The following is a 21,194-nucleotide window of genomic DNA, read 5'->3' on the forward strand; positions in this document are numbered from 1 at the left end:
TTCCTCATTGAATTGTCCTGGCACCCTTGTTGAAAATCACCTGATCATAAATGTTAAGGTTTAGGGATGCCTAGGTGGCTCAACAGTTGAGTGTCTGCCTTTGGCTCAGGGTGTATCCCTGATTCTTCGGGATTGAGTCTCTCATTGGGCTCCTTGCATGGAGCCTGCTTCTCTTTCCTCTGCCTGTGTCTCTGCCTCTCTTTCTGTGTCTCTCATAAGTAAATAAATAAAATCTTTAAAAACAACAAAAAAAGTTAAGGTTTATTTCTGGATTCTCTGTTCTATCCCATAGATCTATTTGTCCATCCTTATACCAAGAAGTCTTAATTACTATAGCTTTGTATTAAGTTTTGAAATTGGAAGGCAGGAGTCCTCCAGTTTTGTTCTTTTTCTAGATTGTTTTGGCTATTCTAGGTCCTTTGCATTTTTATTTGAATTTTAGGATCATTTTGTCAGTTTTGCCAGAAAGGCAGATGGGATTTTGATAGTGATTGCATTGAATCTGTAGTTTAGTCTCGGTAGTATTGCCAAGAACTACATATTTTTAACTGAAAAATTTCATGAGATAATATTGTTTGCACTAGAAGCAATGCATTTATGTACTCTAGCCTATTCTAGTTTATTCTTTTATTTTTTAAATTAAAATAATTGCTGGCCCCAGCTCACTGAATTGATTTCTCTATTCATGTTCATGGGTAGTTATTTATTGTTTGAAAAACTTGCTTCAGGTCAGTGATCCTCAACCTTGACAGCAAATTGGAATCATCTGAGGAACTTTAAAAAACTACAGCTGCCTAGTCTCATCCCAGAGATCTGGAGTACAGCCTGAGTGTTGGGGTTAAGAAGAAGAAGAAGAAAAAAAAGCCTCCCAGGTGATTCCAGTGCACAGTCAGGGTTGAGAACCATTGCCATAAGTGAACTCAAGTGCAGATATTTACCCACTTTTAAAGCCTGTGCAAAATTGACTGACATACTATGGGGTGGAAATGTGCATCCTACTAGCTGTAGAGCTCCATGTGTGAAACATTTGGTCACTTTGGTGAAGAATGTGTTAGAGAGGTCTCTGTACTTTTTCTTAATTTAATCTGACCACTGACAGTGTTTGTCCAGGAAATAAAATTATTTTGCTTTTGATTTTCTCCTGGGTGCGTGTAGTGGTCTGTGGTCTGTATAGAGAGGAAGGATAGAGTAATCCGTGGGGAGTGTCATTTCTCAGGAATTTTTGTGTCTTCTGCTTTTCTGCCATAGGAAATGGACTGATAGAAGAAGAATATGCAGGAAATGCACAACTGTTTTAGAGATTGTTATATAAAGAATGCTGAAGCTATTGGTTAGAATTATTTAAGCATACGAAGCCATTGGTTGATCAGAATGAAGGTCAGAAATAATGGAAAAATATCTGGAAGTGAAACTGGTGACCTGTCTTAGAATATTAAGGAATATTAAGATGGTGTTGGAAACACATAAAATAGTTTATTTTACTCATAGAATGTTTTTTTCTGGTTTATTTGAAAGTAAATTTTTTTGTGTACATGCACATTGTACACGCATGTATATTTATATTTTAAAATAGAGATATAGGAGCTTTTTAAACCAATTTTTAAAAAATTTAGCAATGTACCTTAGGCATATGACTAAGTCATTAAATAGCCCTTTAAGACATGGCTTTTAACAGCTCATTTGTGCTGAATGCATCCTGTTTTGTTTGACAAATCCTTCTATTGTTGGGCATTTAGCTTATGAGCCGTTTTTTGCTGTGGTGAACATAATACAATAGTGAACAGCCTTGTATGGAAATCTGTGCATTTTTCAGCTTATTTCTTTAGACTTCTTTTTTGGAAGGGACACCATTTGCATTTTTAAGGCTTTGTTACATAAGGTATGTGCAGTATACTTACTGCATACAGGTTAACATACTGGGAATTATTAAAATTAAACTTTCCAGTTCTCTGTCTCCCCCCCCACCCTTTTTTTTATAAACCGATATGGGCAAAGAATTAGAATCATTATGTTCTGCTTTTCTTTGATAACTAGTGAGTTTGAACACTTCTGAGTTTTTGTTTGGCTTATTTATTTCCTTTACCAATTTTTCTAGTTTTGTGTTTTTTCCTGGTGATTTATAGCAGTTATTGTTACAGTAAGGATATTAGCACTGTAATAAATGTTACAGATATGTTTCCCATTTTGTCTTGTAATTTTATGATGTAGCCAGGAATTTTATTTGTAGATCATTTTTAGGGCTTTAGTTTTCAAAATAAAAATCTCACTTTTCAGACTCTAAAGTTTTAAATGAAATGTTTTTCTTAAAGATGAATAAAAATCTGTCAGAATGTGATTTTGCTTAAAAGGTTTTTTAGATTTCAAATCTGCTTGTCTTTTAAAGTGTGATGGGAATAATCAGCAGAATTTTAAGAAGTTAAATATAAACTTGAAGATTTTTCACCATCATCCCAATAACCAGGAACATGAATTGGGACCACCTGGAAGTTGATCAGCCAAAAGTAAGGCTAGATGCCATTTATATAAGCTTTCCACTCCAGTTTTAAATTTTGACACTTGTGGTGGTTAGTCTGCTGTTCCTTTGGGCCTGTATGATGTCTGTTTTGGGTTGATGGAGTTCTTGTGCTTTGATTCCTTATTTTTGCACTGGTACTGTTAAAAAATTGGGACTTGTGCATCATACTTCAGTAATAGCCTCAAGTAACTCTAATTATGTCCTTTAGGCTTTTTCTAAAGTAGGGACTTCGTCTGTACTCCAGGTCTCTGGAAACTCTTGTTCTAACTAGTTTTTAGTCTTGTTAACTCCTGAGATTGTGGGCAGGAATTTAATAACACGTGTAGCACAGGACTTGGAGTAGGCGCTAGACACTCTCTGTGCCTATCCAGGCATTATTTTTTTCTCTTCAGAGTTTCTGGTTGGAATCTGTTCTGCTGCTTCTAAATGGACATGAGTCTCTGCTTCCCATCTGTGCCCCTTACTGCCTTTGGTGGGTGGGTCTTTGGGATTTCTAGTTTACCCTTCATATTCATTCTCCCACCCAGCCTTTATTGGGCAGGATAATGAGGTACATCTGGGGAGAAGTAGCCAGTCTGGGACCCTGGCATGACCATCTCTAGGTCTTCCCTGGTTCTGAGTTCAAAATTCTGACTTTGAGCTACTTTAATCTGATTACAGGTATTATCTAATTGTGATCATTTGTCGACAGTTTGGAAAAGTTTTAGGGAGTTCTGGGGTTAGCTTGTCCCTGGGGGATTTGTCATCCCTCTTCATCATACACACTCTCCTATTCTACTCCAGAATTATTCCTGTCTTCCACAGTGATGAGGCTCCAGAAATGGGTACAAGATGGGAGGGGTGGTTAGCAGGGGAGCCCCCTTGAGCTGTGGAGTCTGGTGGGTCAAGGAGCACCCCGCACCAATAGGCAGAGAATGGGGCTGTTCAGAGAGAGAGATTGGGGCATTAAAGGATGAAAGCACAGCCAGTCAGACGGGGAAGCTTTTGAGGTTAGCTTTTCAGCTTAGTTGAACTCATCTGTACTTGTACACATGCTAAGGCACAGTTTATTAAGGAAAAATGGAACCGTTTGTGTTAGTTGAGCCTGACTTATTACCGCTGATAATTGTCATTGGGCTGTGTTTTTAATTTGGTCATTTTGCCAGGAATATAAATCAGACCTTACTCCTTAGATCTTTGGGTAATTAGGAAGATTGGCAAGCCTCCATTTTTCTTGAATTAAGTCATTATTATCCTATTTGTAATATGGGATTAAGTGTGTTAAGTGAAGGAAAGGCATTTTTAATTTTTTTTTTTTTTTGAAAGAGTTGTGACTTAAGCATGTGGGCAAAATTCTTTTTAGTGGCTTGTTTTGCATATATATATTTATGAATTTTAAGCTTTTTTCTAATCACAAAAACATGTTCATTAGTAATGTAATACAGAAAAGCATAAAGTGATAAGACCTCACATGCAATCTGACACCCAGAGAGGATCACAGTTAATATTTAGGTAAAGTATCTAGAGTGCAGTGGTTTACCAATTAAGTGTAGTTTTTGTATGACAATTGGAGATGTTCTTGGCCGCCCCCCCTCCCCATGGCTGTTTTCCTGAATGGCTTTGTAGTGTTTTATTGTAAAGCTTTTACTGTCATCATTTAGTTAATCAGCCTTAAATATTGGACATTGACTTGTTCTACAACTAAAGTGAATATAATTATACTCATCTGGTTATTTTCCTAGAACAATGATTTTATTGGATATGCATTTTTAAAGGGATGGATGTTAAACATTTAAAAATTATTTTGACCAAAAACATCTAGCTGAAAATGAAGGTGAATATTTCTCTGTTCTTGGAATGAGGAGGGACTTCCTAAGCATGAAAGTATTAGAAGCAATTGCAAAAAGGTAATAGATTTGACTTTAGAGTGATTACAAAAAATCCTTTAATTTCAAGTGCTATCAACAGGAAAAAGCAGTCATTTACTTTTTCTGGGGAAAATATTTGCAACATGACAAAGGGTTAATGTCCTTAATGTGTAAGGAGCTCTTAGAAGTGAATTAAAAAAAAAAAAAAAAAAACTACTGGAAAAAAAGGACAAAAGGCACTTTAACAGTTCATAAGAGAACTATAGACACATGGATCAAAGAAATCAAGATTGAAACCAGATGTCATTCTTTGCATGTCAAATTTACAAAAGTCAAAAAAAAAAATCTAGGACTGGCAAGTGAAGTTAACATACAGTTTTCTTCTCTTGTGCTTTCTTTGTTAGCTTGTCAGTTCTCAGAAGGAATTGGGAAGGTTTCCCATTTCCTATTTCTTTACCAGGAAAAGTTAGGATGTAAATGGTCTGTAAATTTGTCTTGAGCCTGGCATCTTTTTAAGCACGGTTCTTTGGTTCTGTAATTTTCTCTTATTTGTATACCATTATTTAGGATTAAAAAAATCGTTTTAAAAAATGGCCCATCTCCTCTAGATTTTTGGGTACATACATGTGCTCCTTTGTTAAGTCCTTTAAAAAATGCAAATTTGGGATGCCTCGGTGGCTCAGCAGTTGAAGGCCTGCCTTCTGCCCAGGGTGTGATCCTGGAGTCCTGGGATCGAGTCCCACAGGCTCCCTGCGAGGAGCCAGCTTCTCCCTCTGCCTGTGTCTCTGCCTCTCTGTGTCTCTAATAAATAAATAAATCTTTAAAAAAAAAAAACAAAAAACAAAATGTAAAAGCATCAAGAGTATATAGTATCTTGTGTTTGCCCTTTTTTTTAAAAAAAAAAAATTAAAGATTTATTTATTTATTCATGAGAGACAAAGACTGAGAGAGACAGGCAGAGGGAGGAGCAGGCTCCTCACAGGGAGCCGGATGATGGACTCCATCCGGGATCCTGGGATCACGACCTGAGCCGAAGGCAGGCGCCCAACTACTGAGCCACCCAGGCGTCCCAATTGCCCTTGTTTTCAGATGATATTCTTTGTCATATTCAGCAAGTATTTTAAGTTTCATCAAAGAGGTTTTGTGTTTGTTTTTTGAATGAGGAGTAAGTATTTTGTCAGCTTTTTTGGCATCTGCTTAATTGACAAAATGATTTGGTTCAGTTTCTGGCCTATGAATGGTGCTGGCCCCAGGGCTATATCCTTCCTGCTTCTGAAGTATTAACATCCTTTTTTAAGGGAATGGTAAAATACAAAGATGACAGACAGTTCTATATAGATGTATGTTATTCCCCCTGCTCCCCCCACAGTATTTTTACCCCCCAATTTTTTTTTTTTGTTTTTTTCTCTGTGAAATCAAAACCTGGAAACCATTTGCATACCGCAAGAAACTAGAGAAGCACTGTGAATATTTTCCTGTGTGTTCAAAGTGGCCTTTACGGGGGAAAGTCAGGTGGTGTGTCATTGAGCTTCAAGTGACGTTTCCTCTGAACTGCTCACAGGGGCCTGGGCTTTGATCTCAGCCTTGTTACCTTGTGTGCAAAGGGCAAGTCTTCATGTTTCCAGATTATGATGGCATACAAAGGGGAGAGGTGTTGGCTGGCGCTGGGACAGAAGTTCAAGGATGTGCACTGATAACTCAGTCTTGCTTTTGAGGAGCGGCTCCTCCTGCTTAATTCCTCTCTAAAGTACATTTGTATTTTTCCAGTATTAGAACTTCTGACCCAATTCTGTGTTTTGGTCTCTGATCATCCAGTGGAGTAGAAAGCTAGTCCTTCCAAACACTGGTTTTACTAATCAGCTTTAAAAAATACTTTCCAAAAACAAATCTTCATGGGGTCATAGTACTTGGACTTGCCCTGTACAATTTTTCTTTGATTTTTAGCTAAAGTGACATTTTGTTAATTTGCAGCTTTGCCCTCATGGAAACTTTTTTAATTAATATTTTTTAGCAGTTTTAAGGGATTTACGAAGGAAGCATATACATGTTGGAAAATAATTCTAGCTTGTCAGAATTGGATAAAGCAAAATTTGAAAGTCACATGAGCCTCTTTTACCCCCTGTACTTCAAGGTGGTTTGATCTTTATCCTTTCCAGCCCTTTCTTGTGTCCACAAATATGTTCTATATAATTATACTTTTAATAAAAATGGGATTATACTATGCATAATGTATGACTTGCATCTCTCAAAGGATGAAATATATTTCAGTTTAACTGAAAAAAAGCTGTTCTTCTAAAGCATTTCTTTTGTTACTTTTTTCCATGTTATTTCCATTATTCCTCTTCTTGACTAATCTTCATTGATGGATGTTGCCTTTGTGCTTTTCTTCTGACTGTAGATTTTTAATAAACATAGAATAGATTTATGGTTATGAAGATTTTATTTTGGGAAGTAAATTACCTTTTTTCCCCACCTTGAATGCAGAATGTTCTAGCAAGAGTAAAACAGTTTCTCCATTTATATTCTCATCAATTAAAAGGAGTAATTTTTTCTTTGTCCCAGACAGCGAAAGACCAGTGTTTAAGTTTCTGAAATTAAAAAAAAAAAAAAAAAAAAAAGGATCATTGGGGGCTTATTGAAGGCTGACCTGGTACAAGTGATGGCATTTGTGTGCTTATTTAACTCAGAGTAATCATCAGTGATTGTGATGCTAACTTGCTCCAGAACAAACTGCAGAAAGCATCGCAGCATTAAAAAAAAAAAAAAAAAAAAGGATCACAGCATAACTGTTTCTTTTTTTTTTTTTCATAACTGTTTCCTAACAAGAAACTGTTGGTATCTGGTTAAACTCATCACCTGTATTTTTCTTTATAATGATGGGCCAGGCTCCTGACCTGGTACCTGGTGTTCCAGAGAAGCCACCAGGGTTAGGCTCTGGGTTGTTTTGTTGTGAAACATATGCACGGATATAAGAGCATATAAAACACAATAAAATGAACATCTGTGTATCTGTTGATAACCTAGAGGGAGAAACAGTTTCCCCGCCAAGCAGGGACCCAGGATCATGGCCTTAGCCAAAGGCAGATGCTCAACCAACTAAGCCATCTAGGTGCCCCCAAGCCAGCTCTTTTATAAGCACCCTCCCAAGACATTTGTAAGAGGCTTTAAAAGTGATTTTTAGGTAATCTTCTCTTTTTTCCCCCACAAACCAGCAGTATATTGCCGTGGTGGCATTGAAAGCAGTGCAGAGTCATGAAGCTCAGTTATCACAGGTGTGATTGGCTCTGACATCTCTTAGAAGCTCCGGGACCTGGATCAGGCCTTGCTCCTCTGGGGTTTTCTTACTTGTAAAGTGTGGGTCCAGTAGTTTCCGAGGGTTGCTGTGAAGATGGAATTGCATGGGTATGATACAGTAACCTGAAAAATAAAGTTATTTTATCAGTAAAAATGGGCTTATTTGGGAATAACTGAGACTTGTAACTTTGGACGCACAAGCTATGACCAACAAAAAAGGAGAAAAAGGTTATTTTATGGGGAATGAGGAAGTCGGAAGGGGTTATTTTGAACAAAAGTCCTTTGGAAAAAGCAGGAGTTCAGGGTGATGGAGTTGTAAGGGTGGTTAATTTCTTTTTTTTTTTTTTAATTTTTATTTATTTATGATAGTCATACACAGAGAGAGGCAGAGACATAGACAGAGGGAGAAGCAGGCTCCATGCACCGGGAGCCTGATTTGGGACTCGATCCCGGATCGAGCCCTGGGCCAAAGGCAGGCACCAAACCGCTGCGCCACCCAGGGATACCAGGTGGTTAATTTCTTATAGGAGACACTGTGTAAATTTCCCCCTTGAGGCCTGTTATTGATGATTCTTTGCTGTTGAAATTCTTCTCTTGGGGTTGTCACTGACAGTTCTTCCTGTAATTGGCATTCAGTGGTACTGGCTTCCCTTCTAACCTTCTTAGAGAGGTATTGTTTCATAAATTTTTACATTTTTACCCTCTTTTGATCAAGATCTTCCCCAAAAACCTTACTGATCAACAATCAGATCCTTTTAATTTTGTGACCTTTTGTTCCTCACTGCTAAAAAGGATCTTTCCTGGGTATAAATGTCCCACATTGGGGGAAAAGTCTATAGATTGGAAACCTCCTGAGGTCACATTTGAGTAACAAGGGGGAGCACGGAGAACACTCAAGCATCTCCCACCTCTAGGGTACATTTATCAAGATTGTAAGTGTTGGAGATCGTCTCTTCATTAGGTACATCATTTTTAGAAAAGTTTGATAGGCAACAAGTATAGAGTCAAAAGTAACATAACAACTCTCAATTGTGTGATGTTTCTGAACCAGGATCCTAGATCTGAAGGCCATCTATGGGCACCTGGCTGGCCCAGTGGTGGAGAGTGCAACTCTCAATCTTGGGGTTTTGGGTTCAAGCCCCACATGGGGTGTGGAGATTACTTAAAAAAGATAAAATCTTTGAAAGTAGCCAATTAAAAATATTAATTGGCATGGATTCCAATTTAGGGAAGAAAAGCTCCCTCTACAGGAGGCAGACCCAGAGTCCTGAATGCCTACTAGAAGTTGCCCCATTGAGCTGTCACGAAAGCAGAATAGTGCATGTGATAAGAGCATTCTAAGAATTAATGGAGTTCATTTGGGAAGGTATGAAGCAATAGCTGGTGGGCTTTTGACAAAACAGCAAAACTTCAAAGACACTTTATTTTTTAAAAGATTTTATTTATTCAGGAGAGACACACACAGAGAGGCAGAGGGAAAAGCAGGCTCCATGTTGGGAGCCTGATGTGAAACTCGATTCCGGGATCGCGAGATCATGCCCTGAGACGCTCAACTGCTGAGCCACCCAGGCATTCCAAAAGACCCTTTTAAACAGTATTGTTATCTCAAGAGAACTGTTCTAATCAAATATGTTAAAAATAAAGTCGAAAATTCAGAAACCAGGAGTTTTGGATAAAAATCCAGAGTCAGTTAGTAGTCCAGAGGAAAAAGACTGAATCCTGAACCTTCTAACAGACCTGGTCTGGACATCTTGTGGAAGCAACCTCTTCAGATGTCATCTGCTTCAATTCCAGGAAGTCTTTTAGGTCACCAGATGGTGTGTAGGTCCAGTCAGGGTTTGCTTTAGACATGTCATGTGAATGCAAAAGTCTCTTGAGTTTGGCAGCACAAGGGTTGGTTTAGCAGTACATAGGAGGGGCCTTTACGGTGAGGTCGCAGAGAGTCATTCCAGAGGTGTCTTTTCCTACAGATGAAATCTTTAGTTGCAAGGTGTGGTTCTTAAATTTTCGTCTCTCAAGAATGCATGGTGAAAAGATTGCTCTACCAAAGCCTGGTTATTTTCATAGAAGCAGTTAGGCCTTTACAGTGGTGAAGTATATCTTTATCAATTGTGGGTCAAAGGAGGCAGGGTTCAAGTGCATTGGATGTTCTCTGATTATTTTTGGAGGGTAAAAGTCTGAGTTCCAAGGGGATAGATCTGAGTTAAGGACCGCTGGCCATGCTGTAGGCCAAGATAATACGGGAGGTCTCTCCACATTTTGCCAATTGAATCTTAATAGTGGCCTTAGTACATTGGACCAACCTGAGGATTGAGGATGGTATGCACAATGAAAGTGTTGTAAAACTGGCCAAACGGCACAGATGTTTTGAAGCACCTGCCTGTAAAATGGGTTCCTTGATTACTATGAAGTAAAGAGGGTTTCTCCACATTGGGATAATTTTCTTCTAGCAGAATTTTAGCTATAGAAGCAGCAGTGACCTGTCTGTAAGAGCGAGCTTTGGTCCAGTGAGAAAACCTACAAACCATGACTAAAACATTTAAATTCATGAGGTGGGGGTAGCTCTATGTGATCCGTTTGCCTAACTTTGGCCCCTTAGGTAATGTAAAGTGAGCACTGTGAGCATGTTTTTCTGCATTGTGTTTTGGACACATGGGACAAGCAAGGTGCAGTCACTTTGTGCGGCTTTATTTATATTTCCCCACCTGGATTGGTTCATGAATTAGGCCAAATTTGGTCCAAATCACAGTTCTTTTTATCAAACCAACAGTGATTAGGTTCCCAGTATTGTTTTTCCTTTTCTGGGGTCAGTTATTGAGTATCTCTTGTCAGTTTTTCCCAAATCATCATTTGGGAGAACATCCCCTTGGACTGTGACAGAAGTTTGGCTCTTGATTTCTTTGAGAGCAGTGTTTTGGTGGAAATATCAGCGAGGTGGTTTCCTCCAGAGAGTCAAGTCTGGAATGCCCAGGAACGTTAATAAAAGAGCAGCTGGCAGAGGTATAGCACTTAATGAATTTTGAGCCTAGGAGCCATTTTTAATTTTATCCCCGTGGAGGTAAAGGCACCACATTGTTGCCATAACATTCCAGAGTCCTGAGCTACCCAGAGGCATACCAGCTATGGGTATGTTTGTGGTTTTACCTTTGGCCAAAGTACAAACTTGACTGAGGCTGTGTAACTTCAGCCTGTTGGGCTGAAGTAGGTAAAGGTAAAAGTGCTGCCTCAGTTACTTCTCAAGGAGCTGCGCTAGCATTCCCAGCACGGTATTTGTCATTTTTACCTTTTAAATAAGAACTATCAGTAAAACATGAGAAATCTGCCTTGATCAGAGGATTTTTCTATGAATTGTCACATGGAATCAAGAGGTTATTTGTCTTACACAGTTGTGAGTGGTCTCCTCCGTGAAGGAGGAGAGAAAATAGGCTTAATTAAGGTTTCTGCAGTGAGAAGGAGTTATATGAGAGCAGTTATTAGGGGATCTCTTAGGAAGTGAGGCGGGTGTTGAGTGTGGTCAGAATTTAGGGGGCCTTGTGCTGCATGCAGCACAAGCTTCACTCCAGGGGGTCCTATACTTTTCACTGGCCTTAGCCAGAGGGCAATGGCAGGAATGGTTCTGAGGTGGAGGATATCTGGTCACAGGCTCCAGTGGTTGGCTCTCATATCCTATGGGTCAATGAGGACCCCCCCCCCCCCCATAGTTTTGGGCAAGTACTCCAACGGCATTTTCTTTCCAAACAACGAGGAAAAGGGAAGTTGATAATTAGGATATCTCAGGGCAGGTGGCTTTATTAGCGTTTTCTTTAAAGTCTCCAAAGCTTAGGTCTTCTTGATCTTTCCAAGTGACAGGGTCAGGTTTTTCATTTTCTTTTTAAAGATTTTGTTTATTCATGAGCAACACTGAGAGAGAGGCAGAGACATAGGCAAAATGAGAAGCAGGGAGCCAGATGTGGGACTCGATCCTAGGACCCCAGGGTCAAGCCCTGAGTCAAAGGCAGACCACTGCAGCACCCAGATGTCCCCAGGTTTGTAATTTTTAAGTAAAGCATATAGTGGTTGAGCCGTAAGAGAGAAGTTTGCAATCTCAATTTTGACAGTAGATAGCCAGTCCGAGAAAGCTTCGTAATTGACACTTAGTTTTAGGTTTTGGGACGTTCAGGATGCCATGAAACCTACCTGGATTGAAATGTAGTCCTTGCCCTGAGATGAACCTGAGTTCGTGCAAACTGCAAGTTTTTTTTGAAGACTTTATGTCCTTTTAAGGACTTAGGTCCTTTTAAGGCCAAAAATTCTAACAGGTGAATGCTCTCTCCTGTGAAGAGATTTGAGAAAGGGAGCAGAGAAACAAACCATATACATATTGTAACCAACTAGAGCCTACAGAAAACTTTCTATCCTCCAATCAGCTTTTAAGGTTTATAAAGAGTTGAGAAGGACTGCCTGTGTAACCCTGGGACATTACTGTCCAGGTTTATTACTGTTTTTACCAAGTGAAAGCAAGAAGATACTGGCAATCCTTATCATCTGGAATATGAAAGGGCACTATATAGAACAATTTTAGTGAAGAAGAATTAGCCTTCATTGGGAATGGATGGCAGTATGTGGGGATTAGGAACAACAGGGCCCCCGGGATAATGTTATTTATTGCTCCAGGGTCCTTGACCAACCTCCATCGTTGGCTACTGGATCTTCTCACAGGTAAAATAGACGACCAGGGACTAGTGCAGGAGAAAATAAGACCCTGAGTCCTGTGATCCCCTATTACAGGCTTGGTGCCTTAAAGAGCTTCATTATTTATAGGCTATTAGTTCTGGGGAGAGGTTTTGAGGGATCTGTTTGAATCTTGATGGGAGGTGCACTGTGAATCCTGCCAATATCAGTTGAGGAATCTGCCCATGAAGAGGGTGGTAGCTGACCCAATAGGGACAAAAGATCAGTATCCCCAGGCTCCCCTATAGTGCCACCAGAGATGGAGCAAATAAAAGATGTTGAAGGGTCATTTAATTTGCCTGGTTGGCGATTTTGATTCTAGAGTTATTTATTTCCTTCCTTTGGGAGAAATTCTGGCGTGATACTTTTCTGAGAAATCTTGGCCCAGTAAATGAATGCGGTGGAAAAACCAAGGAGAGAAGGGTGAGAATCTGAGGCCTAAACAAAAGGGAATAGGTGCAGAGACAGAAACCTGTTGAGGTTTAGGAGAGACCCCCACTATTTGAGCTGTTTTCATTCCCTGATGCCTGCAGGACCTGCTTTCCAGGAGTGGTGTTGAGCACCAAGAATGTGGCTCTGGGGTCAGTAAGACAAAGAGATTAATTCTCAGTCTGGAGAGTGGTTTCTCTGAGCAGAACTGATTAAGAGGGAGAACTGGGAAGAGAAGAGTCCCTGTAGGTCCTTGGAGCCCTGTCACTGGGGATTAGGAGGATGTTGGAAAGACTGGCTAGAGGGCTTCTGGAATGCTTAATTTTCTAACAGTCTTTTTTTCCAGTACCCTGGCCCTTGGCAGCACTAGCAGAAACCAGGAGGTTTTGGTCTGTTGAGGGACCTTCATTTGCCAGGTTTGAAATTGAGACTTTAGTGGTCTTTATTTCAGGTGACCCCTTCTAGAGTTTGAGTGAGCTGGTTTGCCAAGCTAGCTAAATGTAGAGTGGACAGTTTTCCCATTCTATGCCGGCCCTTCAACTAAAAGATCCTGGTTCATTCAGCCTGTTAGTAAACATAGAATTAAATGCTACCCAGATGGATTCAAGCTTTAGAAGAAGATCAGAGTCTTCTTCAAAGACAGTTTGGAGTTGATAATAGAATGATCAGGTTCATTAGGTTTTTGTGTGCAAGCCAGAATTTTGTTCCAATCAACAGGCTTATTAGGAAAAGCTACTGTGATTGCCAAGTGGAGATTTCCAGTGAGTGTTCTAGGATCTTGCCAAAAGTTAGGGGTTTGTCTCTCTAAATCTTTTAGATGTTCTCATGGGGCTAGTTTCATCCAGTGTTTGGCCTGGTCCTCACTGAAAAGCACACGGCCTGGCTGATACGAGTCTGAGAAACCAGGATGGTAAGTTGGAATAAGTATGTTAAACTCTTAGTAAACGTGAATTCTGAGTCACTTTATTAGGAAACTTTTCAACTCTGGCTCGCAGTCTGCCCTTGGTCCAGGGAACATACGACATTTGGGGTTTATTCAGATCCTCAGAAGACTTAACTTTAAAAGGGCAGGTTTTATTAGGTTCAGGAAAGGAGGGAGTAGGGAGAGAGGTTCAGAGGAAAGGGGAAGTTCAGACCTGAACACAAGACAGCTGCTGCATATCCTGAGACATAGATGACAGGAAGGAAAAAGGCCTCAGAAGTCTTATTCCCCTTTTGTTTATGTCCAGTAGTCTAGAAATTGTATCTTGCAAACAGGCAATTTTAGATGCCTGGTAATGTTCAGAAGCTTAAATCCCACAGAAGGCATCCCATTCAGTTTTGACAATTTTAGGGCCATGGCTGTGCAATTAAGATTTGGGAAGAGTAAGTTTGGGGAGATGGCAAGTTCCCTGTAATGGCCATTGGAGTTCTAAATTACTATGTGCATAAAGAGGGACCACAGTTTTTAAACAGAAAACTGGCTAGGGTCCCAGAAGTGGGGACATCCTCAAAACATTTTGATGACTGGAATCCTATTTCTTTGGGTTTTTTTTTTTTTTCTTCTTCCCCTAGAAGCAAGAAAGAAAACTTCTAAACAGTATGAACAATCTGGTTCTAAAAGGAATCAGAGCAAAAGCCAGTTCTGTTCCAGTAGGCACAACCCTGTTCCCAAGAAGTTGGGTGAAAGGCTAGCACAGTTTCAATAGGGGTAGCCTGGTTTGTAACAGGAGTTGGACCGAAGGCCTAGATAAGTATTCTCGTAAAGGACAAAGCTTTAAAACAGATCACGAATAATTCATGGAGAGCTTAAAACACAGAGTGGAGCTCAAAATCTGATAGAAAAGTTACCTTCAGATTCTAGGGTTGGTCAGAAAGCAGTGAGCTCTGGTAGCTCTGTGAGTATGGGTACCTATTTGCTCACCAGCCTTGGAGCTGTTGGTGGCCTTGTGGATCCCACTTCTTTTTTTTTTTTTTTAATTTTTAATTTTTAATTTTAATTTATTTTTTAATATTTTATTTATTCATGAGAGACACAGACAGACAGAAAGAGAGAGAGAGAGAGAGAGAGAGAGGCAGAGACACACAGGCAGAGGGAGAAGCAGGCTCCATGCAGGGAGCCCCCGACGTGGGACTTGATCCTGGGACTCCAGGATCACACCCTGGACCGAAGGCAGGCGCCAAACCGCTGCGCCACCCAGGGATCCCCCCCCCCTTTTTTTTTAAGATTTTATTTATTCATGAGAGACACAGAGCGAGAGGCAGAGACACAGGCAGAGGGAGAAGCAGGCTCCATACAGGAGCCCGATGTGGGACTCCATCCTGGGTCTCCAGGATCACGCCCTGGGCTGAGGGCGATGCTAAACCTCTACGCCCCCTGGGCTGCACGTGGATCCCACTTCTAGTCACCAAATAATGTTAACCTTAAAAATAGGTCATTATACCAGCAAAAATGAATTAATTTGGGGTATTGAGCTATGGCCAAACCATAGGCAAGTCCAACAAAAGAGACGGAGGTTATTTTATGGAGAAGGAAAAAGTTGGGAGGGGTGGCTTTGAAGCAAAGCCTATTGGAGGAAAATACTAGTTCAGGGTGATGGTAAATTGTCATTGGCTGAGTTGGCAAGGGTAGCAGATTTCTTGTAGGAGCTGCAGTGTACATCTTTCCTTTTGGGGACTTATCATTGATTCTTTCCTATTGAGATTTTTCTGTTGTGCTCTATAATAGACAGTTCTTCCTGTAATTGACTAAGTGGTACTGGCTCCCCCTTCTAGTCTCTGCTGCTTTCTTCCCCACTCCACATTAGTGAGGTTTCCATTTATTAATTTTAACAGGTACTGGAGTGCCTGGGTGGCTCAGTCTTTTGAGCATCTAACTCTTGGTTTCGCCTCAGGTCATGATCTCAGGGTTGTGGGATCGAGCCCTGCTTGGGCTCTCTGTGCTTGGTAGATTTGGCTTGTCCCTCCTCCTTTGCTTCTCCCCTGCTCTTTGAGCTCACTTGCTTTCTCAAATACATAAATACATACATACATAAATATTATATTCAAAAAAACTTTAAGAGATGCTTAGTACAGTGCCAGGCCCTTAGTGAGCACTAGAGAATTATGTAAACAAAATTTTTAGGGGATCCCTGGGTGGCTCAGCGGTTTAGCACCTGCCTTTGGCCCAGGGCATGATCCTGGAGTTCCGGGATCGAGTCCCGCATTTGACTTCCTCCATGGAGCCTGCCGCAACCCCCCCCCCCATGAATAAACAAAATCTTAAAAAAAATTTTAATATATTAAGATCTTATGCTAGAGAATATGGAGTTTGAAAATTATCAAGGAGGAAACCCCAACTAAGTACGAAATTGCTGTTTCCAGGCATTCTAAAATACCATTTTACAAAGCATTCAGTGCAAATTAAGAGTCAATTTTGAAGGGAATGAATGAAGGTCCCATTTGTGATCCTGCCCAGGAGCTGGCTGGGGCCTCCTAGATGCTCCTCAAGAATGAAGGCGTAACAGAGCAAGTTCTAGGATTGGGCACAGCTGAGTGAGAAGTAGACTCCATTCATGTGGAGAGCCTTCTGGTAGATTTATTATTACTGTTTTTATTTACCATCTGTTTTTCTTTAGCTAGGTCTTGACTCTGCTAACCGGGACCCCCCTGTGGTTTCAAGCTTGGACCTCAACAGCACCAGGAAATGTAGCTCAGCGGATTGTAACGGAAAGCATATGGACAGGTCCACGGCCCAGCATTTAGGTGCGTCTGAAACCCAGCCTTTTTTGTTCTGCATTTTGTGATGCAGTTGTGCTGACAGCCTTTTAGTGTTAGAATTCATTTGTGCTTGACCTTGCCCTTTGCACATGTCACGAACAGTCTAAATGCAATCCTGGGAATAATTAATTGTTCCATTAATGCTAATGATAAGGTAATGGACTGCTTTAGGCCAAATTCCTTGTAAGCAGATTACAGTAGAAAATAGGCAAAGTCTTGCCACTTAGGGGTAGTGATAAGGTAGGAAGTAAATATTTTCCTTTTCCTTTTTATGCTTTTGACATTATCAGTAAAAATTTGAGTACCTATTGCCAGTTGAGGCTCCTTGTCTGGGTCCCAGGTCTGAACCCTGGGGGTTAAGATTAAAGACCTCTTCCCTCTTTTTCAAGCATTCTGCAGTTTAAGTAGTAAGATTATTACATTGCATTCCTCCCTTCCCCCATCCCAAAGCTTGAGGGGCATTTTGGTTATTTTATTTTATTTTTTATTTTTTTAAAAGGTGGGTAGGTAGGTAATCCTTTATTATTATTAATATTTTTTAAAGATTTTACTTATTCATAGAGGGGGGGGGGGCAGAGACACAGGCAGAGGGAGAAGCAGGCTCCATGCAGGGAGCCCAATGTGGGACTCGATTCCGGGTCTCCAGGATCACACCCTAGGCTGCAGGCAGCGCTAAACCGCCGCACCACCGGGGCTGCCCATTTTGGTTATTTTAAATTTTTTGCTGTTACAAATAATACTGCAGTGAAATTTCTTATACTTATTTTAGGGAGAATACCCATAAGTAAATTTCTAGCAATAAAATTGTTGGGTACAGTGCTTAAGATTTTTTTTTTTTTTTAAGATTTTATTTGAGAGAGTGAATTTGCATGAGAGCACAAGCAGAGGGGAGGGATAGAGGGAGAAGCAGGCTACCCTTGGAACAGGGAACCTGATTTGGGACTCTATCCTAGGACCCTGGGATCACGACCTGAGCCCAAGGCAGATGCTTAACCAATTGAGGCACCTAGGTGCCCAATTTTTAGTTTTAAAATTATGACATATTGTCCTGTAGGGAAGCTGCAAGAATTTATACTCCTACTAATAAAGTCTCTCAAACAGGTTGTCTTGTCAAAACTAAATTTATTCAGTATAGTGGGTGTAGAATGTTATGTCAGTGGTACTTTTATTTATTTTCTTTTAATTTACATTAAAATTTACAGTTATGAGAGTTTTCACAGATGCTGAAAGGGGATCATTTTTTAAAGTTTTTTTTTTTTTTTTAAAGATTTTATTTATTTGACAGGGAACATAAGCAGGGGGAATAGCAGGCAGAGTGAGAGGGAGAAGCAGGCTTCCCGCTGAGCAGGGAGCCGGATGTGGGGTTTCATCCTAGTATCCTGGGATCATGACCTGAGCCGAAGGCAGATACTTAACTGACTGAGCCACCCAGGCACTTCTTAAAATTTTTTTTTCATTTTCATTTTTTTTTAAAGGTTTAATTTATTTATTCATGAGAGAGAGAGGGAGAAGCAGGCTCCATGCAGGACTCGATCCCGGGACTCCAGGATCACACCCTGGGCCGAAGGCAGATGCTAAACCACTGAGCCACTCAGGGATCCCCCCTTTTCCATTTTCTAGTAGAAAGTCTGTACTTGCTATTTAAAACAGGAAATTCCAAGAATTTAGGAGGAAGATTCTTGATCCTACCACCTAATGATGCCACCGTAAACATTTGTGGATTTCTTTCACTTTTTGTTTTCTATGCAGTTTTTTTTTTCTTAAGCTGGTATCATTATATTTAATACATTCTTAAAAGTAATGTTTATTAACCATGAGGAAGGTGAGGGGAAGACTGTTCTGTCTATGGATACCTGCAAAATACATAGTTTCTCAGGTCTTAGAGTTTGTTAGTGTCTTTCTATTTTAGTCCACACATCCCTTTCTCTGCTCTATTTGTGCATAGAGCTTCTGTTTGTGCATAGAGCTTCTGTCTCAAATCTCTGGCCTTCAGGGGCTCTTGTCAAGTGTTAATGCCACTCCCAGCTCAAGTTCAGCATGTCCAAAAACTTTGTCCATTACTTATCTCGTCAAGCCCCTTTCCTTATTTAAAGGAGATACTCTTGTTCTTTTTTTAGAAGTCCTCTTTGACACCAAATCTTCCCCCCCTTTCAGATCTCTCCCTTTGTCCCTTCTACCATCCCAGTTGCCAAGATCCTCATACTTGGGTTAACACAGTAGCTTCTTAACTTTCCATCTTGAAATTTTTTTTAGCAGTAGACTCGGTTTTCCTCACCTGCCCAAAAACTCATGTTTCATAAAGCTGTGTTTCATTAATGTTGGATTTTTAAGACTCCTTTGACCCTGCAAGGTGTTTTTGTCTTCCACCTCCTCTCGTGTGCTGTGGCTAAGCTGTTTGCATGGCCTAGAGATTCCCAATACTTGGTTTCCATGGTGGCCTACTGCTCAGGACTTTCTCTCCTCCAAGGCTGACATCCAAACTCCACTTTCCCAAATTAATTTCTGACTATTTCTGGCCCTTGTGAGTTCCTTTCTCCCAATTGTTCATGCACAGTTTAATAATTATCATTTCTCTCAAATTCACTTACTGTCCTAGTCCACTGAGATGGCAGGTGGCTTTACATGTAATCCATTTCCATCAGTGCTGAGATTTGTGGCGGCTCACGAAACTAGCCAAATGGTTGGTTTATCCCCCCCCCCCTTTTTTTTTCCTCTACAGGTCCTAAATATTTAGCTTACAAAGCTGGGAAAAGCAAAAGCTTGCTGATTAGTATGTTATCGAGAGCATACACGTGATAGTTCACTGTCTGGGCATTCATAGCTGAGAACAGTGCCAGGAGCCTGTAGACTATGTGGCCGGTTCTGATTCAGGCACATTTTATAAGTTGATCCATAGACGTGGAAGGGTTCAGATAGAAACTGGATTAAAGACTCGGAGCTGTGCGGAACCGTGTTTTATTGGTGGCTGACTTCCGAGAGGCTGTGTGTGGTAATTCTGGTGTTTTTGGTTTACAGACTGTGCTGTTGACATCAGTGCCCCACTTTCTCAGAACTAAACATGTTATATAAAATTCATTGTTGATAGTTTGATTGGTAGCAACAAGAGAATTAAATATTTACTGGAAAAAGTGGGTACTTTCAAAAACCTATGTAAACACTGATGATGATCAGGGAGCTTGCATAAGAAGGTAAGGAAGGAAGACGGTTACTATGGAACAGTTACTATGAAGGGACTCCAAGCATATTAGAAGAGTGTTGGCCTTTTCAGTGGGGTGTGTTATAAAATCAATGTGTTAGTGTTGAATTAAGACCCAACTATTGATAAATTGCCTAAGTCCTTGGCTGGCTTTCTCTTTGGTATGGAAAAATCTAATCGATAAATTTGTCCCATTCCTTCTAATGATAATTAAAAAAACCAAACAGGTATTATTTGGCTTTAGGTTTGCCATATAAAGTCAGAACTTGCAACTCAGTAGTTACAAGGGCCCTCTGGTTTTGAGCCCTTTGGATGGACCCTGTTAGTTTTATTTTATTTTTTTAAAAGATTTTATTTATTCATAGAGAGAGAGAGAGAGAGAGAGAGAGAGGCAGAGACACAGGCAGAGGGAGAAGCAGGCTCCATGCAGAGAGCCCGATGTGGGACTGGATCCAGGGTCTACAGGATCACACGCTGGGCTGCAGGCGGCGCTAAACTGTTGCACCACCGGGGCTGCCCCTACCCTGTTAGTTTTATTTAGGTTTCTTGTGCTGGTTCTGAGCTTGTAGGGCAGACTCCCCCTGCCCTGGCTCCCCTTAGGACCTTTCAGCTAGCCTTGTTGTTAGCAAGTGGATTTACTCTTTGGCCTTTCTCACATCTGGCTCCCTCCTTCTTTCCAGTGCTGTGAGTGTGAGAAATTAGGCTATTAAGGTTTTGGCACCTGCTCCCCTCCATCAGAGTGCGTGCTGCAGAGCTGATAGTGTAGCATAGTAATATAGGGTTTGTTCTGATGTCTGAGCTAGGAAACACGGCCATGCCTATGTTACGTGTATGTGCGTTTTGTAAAACCTAAGTATTGGAACATACTCTTTTGATGGGGTCTGATCACAATTACCATGGTTGTGTACTTGCATAACTTTTCTCTTTTCCTGGTATCTTCTTTCTTTAGACCAGTGCTGTTCAATACAGTTACAATGGGAGTCACATATGTGATTTTCCAGTAGGTATATTAAATGAAGTAAAAAGGGGGTACAACTAATTTTAGTAATGTACTTTATAACATATGAAAAGATTATAATTTCACAATTAATTATACGATTATAATTTCGTATAAAATTATTGATAGAGATATTTTGCTTTTTTCCTCCATAGTAAGTCTTTGGAGTTTCATGTGTATTTTACATGTAGCAGCACATCTCCTTTGGACTGACCACATTTCAAGTGCTCAGTAGTCATGTAGGGCTGTTGGCTCTTGCACTGGGTGGCACAGCTCAAGGCCCACGTTGTTCTGCACCACTAAATAATATGTTTTCAACTTGTAAGCTTTTGGATTTTGGGGTATTTCATAACATAAGCCACTGCATAATAGCATGTAATTATAATAGTTCATGGGCTGCCTAATAGAATGTACTCATTGTCAAATGATGCTTCTTTCAGCTTCCCTTTCTCATTTTTTTTCCTGTCA

General features: G+C 40.4%; 1 protein-coding gene across 8 annotated transcripts in view; it reads left to right on the top strand.

The window, feature by feature from the left end:
- The window catches only part of SLC23A2 (solute carrier family 23 member 2), a 142,100-nt gene that overhangs the window by 19,843 nt on the left and 101,063 nt on the right, over positions 1-21,194 (top strand). For 4 of the 8 annotated variants that reach the window (XM_035706068.2, XM_025469383.3, XM_035706070.2 and 1 more), the window contains exon 2: positions 16,392-16,518. The exons of 2 other annotated variants lie outside the window; for them this stretch is intronic. The gene's annotated coding sequence lies outside the window, so the exon portion shown is untranslated. The remainder of the gene's footprint in view (positions 1-16,391; positions 16,519-21,194) is intronic. 2 more of the 8 variants (XM_049100209.1, XM_025469382.3) reach the window with 1 other exon arrangement.

This window comes from Canis lupus, chromosome 24 (genome assembly GCF_003254725.2).
Source record: "Canis lupus dingo isolate Sandy chromosome 24, ASM325472v2, whole genome shotgun sequence".
NCBI classification, from domain to species: Eukaryota; Metazoa; Chordata; class Mammalia; order Carnivora; family Canidae; genus Canis; species Canis lupus.